Genomic DNA, 3,616 nt, shown 5'->3' on the forward strand with positions numbered 1-3,616 from the left:
ATTTTATTTATTTTTTTTTTTTTAATAAGCAAATCAACTGTTTAGTGTGGATCCATCCATCAATATTGACAATTTCTTATCACGTCCGTAGGTCACCAATGTGGGGAATTAATTATCGACTATGTCAACTTTCATCTATCAAAAGGTACCTCGTGATGGATTCAAGTTAACATGTCTTATATACTATTGATTTGGTATTTAATATTTGTAGTGGTAGTTACGCCACAGTCTATATAAGACATGCTAACTCGATTCAGTCTTCAGGTACCTTTTGATCGATGAATTTAGACATCGTCGAAGACTCTATTCCTCACATTGTTAACCATCGGACGTGATATGATCACTTCGATCTATTGTCCACATTGAGCAGTTTACTTAACATTTGTGACTGCATCATCGTCCTCCTCGCGCTGTTGCTTCTCAGTCTCATTTACACACATCGGGATCCTGCACACACTCGACTGCCAGCAGCAACACAGGAGGGACCACACACTCAACAGTGATCATAATACAGTTCTCACGACAAATGCTTAAAACTCCGTGAACTAAATGCAGCTCGCACCATAAGCTCTCAAAATCTGGTGACGACAACTTGTGGTATCCGTTCATTGAATTCATCCCTCCCAGATTAAATTCTGGTGGAAGAGTATTGTGGCATAATTACCACTACAATTATTAAACATCAATTCACTAGTATATAGGACATGCACACGACTGAATCTTGGGGTACCTTTTGATCGAAGAAAGTTGACATTCACCACAAGTGCCAGTACGTGAAGATACCGATCATCAAATCAAAAGTTATTCTGAACTATTCGTTTTTCTTTCGCATTGTACAGTTGTATATTTTTGTTAGAATATAATATCATTTACTTGTTAGATTCTTGTCCTCATCATCGCTTCCTTGAGTTCTCTTTCAATGGGAGATCATGTTCATGGTCATGGATTTCATGGACATTTTCATCCCCATGGATATGAGGTCAGTATAGACCACCATCCCCACCATCATCACGGACATCATGACGGACAAGGAACTAGCCACCGTTATTTCCATATGGATCATGGTCATCACCACCACCATTAGCTTTTAGAATATGGTCAGTAAGTTTATTGCATATTATTTAATGTCACATTTCTTAATCATATTTAGATTTTATTTTCAATCAACCATTGTTAACTCAAAATATTATGTTGAGATTAACTGCCAGAGCACATTTGAAGACGTTTCTTATAAAGTGCCTTTTACTTATCTTCTGAGATTCCTCCGGCAATCCAATAGGTTCTCTTACTTTTTATCTTGACTCTCTCGTCATTCTCTGTTTGATGAAGTTTTAATTTTTTCACAATAATTACAAAATTCATGCATTTTTTCACAATTTTTAACAAAAATTTGAGCCGCTATGGCTCAAGGAATAGAGTGTTCGCCTCCCATTGAGGTGAACAGGATTCGAATCCCACCGGTGGCTTGTCGATACGAATCCGCATCCGGCTTGCATCGAACACAGTGCTGACGTGAAATATCCTCAGTGGTAGACGGATCATGGGTTAAGAGTCCCTTTGCTGTAAGGCTAACCGTATGAGGTATTCGTGGTTTTCCTCTCCATGTAACGCAAATTCGGGCTAGTTCCACCAGAAAGTCCTCCACGAAGGAAATTTCTCCCAATACTTGATCCAAGAGTTCCCTTGTCTTCTGGATTGGGCTCAAAATTACAAGGCTACGGATTTGAACATTAGTAGTCGTAAACCCAAATATTGAGTCGGCTGTTTAACGACGGTTACATAACAAAAACCTTAATTGCTTTGCTGAACTGGCGACCATTTTATACACGAGTTATTTCTTCATATTTTTCAAATAAATATTTAACTTGGAACGATAGTTTGTCCAAAATTCCGGATCCGATGTTTTCCAAGTTGATTGAATCACCAGATTGAAAATTTGGCTTGAAATATTTGTACCTGTTATGAACTTGTTCTAATGATTCATTAGCATCACGTGCATTTATTTTTGCATTATAATTCTCTGATAGAATTTTCTGCTGCTTCAGTGCTCTAAGATTTTCGATTTGGGTGTTAAAATACAATTTTACACTTCTTTATAACTAATGAGTGGTTTTATCTTTGCGAATAGTTCGTTAACAATGGTGCATTGTAATACCATATTTTCCATGTTTTAAATCGGAAGAAAACAATAGAAGCAATGAACGGTCTAGTTATTCTTAAATGTAATGATACATTTTATCAAAGAAATATCCATAAAAAACTAGAAATAATAAGTAAAGTCTTAAAAATTAAATTCTTAACAAAGTAAATTCTTAATAATTAATTCTTCAAAAAAAATTGTAGCGAAAGTGAAACTACCATGCATATAGTGATGTGTTATGTTGTAGCTTGATTTACGTGACAATGTTACTTTTCTTTCAGGTAACTTCCGTTGCAATGATGTTCAAAGTCAAGATGAAACAAAGGCTTTTAGTTTACTGTTGTTAAAACCTTAATATGCATTTAAGAACCTTGAAATGCTTTGCAATATCTGTGATAGTAACGAAAATGTGTTAAAAATAAGCACAAAAAAAAAAAAAAAAAAAAAAAATANAAAAAAAAAAAAAAAAAAAAAAAAAAAAAAAAAAAAAAAAAAAAAAGGCTGTGCTGTGCATTACATTACATTATATCTTCCTATAAAAATTAAAACTATAATTTTTTTCTTTTTTAGCATATGTAGTTGAGAATTTCTCATTTAGTGCTGCTTAATTAAATTTTTTTTTTAAATTTTTCAACTCAACCCTCATTGTTCATAATAAATACTTTTTTGCAGATATTTATGTTTTCTTATTTCTGGGTAAAACAAACGTGTTATGCATATCGATTAAAAACATTTCAGAAATATAAAATAGATTTAAAGCACAATGATATGATTTTTGTGTAAAAAAACGCATGAACATATAAATTAAGCAATATTAAACATTAACATGTAATATTAAATTAATATTTATAACTTAAACAAGATTTTCAATCTGAAATAAATGCTTTAGAATGAAAATTGTTAACTCCATATTGATAACATTTAACATGCAAATAGTTGAGTTGATAACATGTAAAATAACTTGAATAAAAAGATATGGAGCATACTTCCACGTTTTAACATTTATGGTTTGGATCTTAAATGAAATGCATTGAAATATGCATTTTAAGTTAAATGAATTGATAAGAAACACGTTTTTTGGACCATGTCTTAGCATTTACAATTTTGATTAAATTTTTAACCAAAAAGAAATGCTTCAGAATGTGTGAAATTTATAATAAGATAAGGTTGTGAGATAAAAATGAGATAAGGCTCTAAGATAATAATAAGATAAGGTTATAAGATAGTAATAAGATAATGATAAGGGTGAATAAGTATCCCTGTTCGTTTCCAAGTCTCAACATCATATATAAAAAAATTACTGAAATGCACCAGAACATGTAAATTAAGTTGACTGAGATAATGTGAAGCACTTTAATTGGACTCTGTCTTACCATTTGTCACTGTTCAGAAGGTCCAGGATAATACCAGCACTATTTAATAACATATTTCATTCAGCAAAACAGCATCAACAATGGTATACAATTAACAAGCAGA

At 32.3% G+C, this 3,616-nt stretch overlaps 1 long non-coding RNA gene across 1 annotated transcript in view; it reads left to right on the forward strand.

Moving 5' to 3' along the window:
- The window catches only part of LOC107439668 (uncharacterized), a 9,086-nt gene extending 6,277 nt beyond the window's left edge, over positions 1 to 2,809 (forward strand). Inside the window, exons 2-3 of the long non-coding RNA XR_001583557.3 lie at positions 881 to 1,097; positions 2,422 to 2,809. This is a non-coding gene — a long non-coding RNA (uncharacterized lncRNA). The remainder of the gene's footprint in view (positions 1 to 880; positions 1,098 to 2,421) is intronic.
- The last annotated feature ends 807 nt before the right edge of the window (positions 2,810 to 3,616 follow it).

The sequence above is a fragment of the Parasteatoda tepidariorum genome, chromosome 4 (genome assembly GCF_043381705.1).
Source record: "Parasteatoda tepidariorum isolate YZ-2023 chromosome 4, CAS_Ptep_4.0, whole genome shotgun sequence".
NCBI lineage: Eukaryota > Metazoa > Arthropoda > Arachnida > Araneae > Theridiidae > Parasteatoda > Parasteatoda tepidariorum.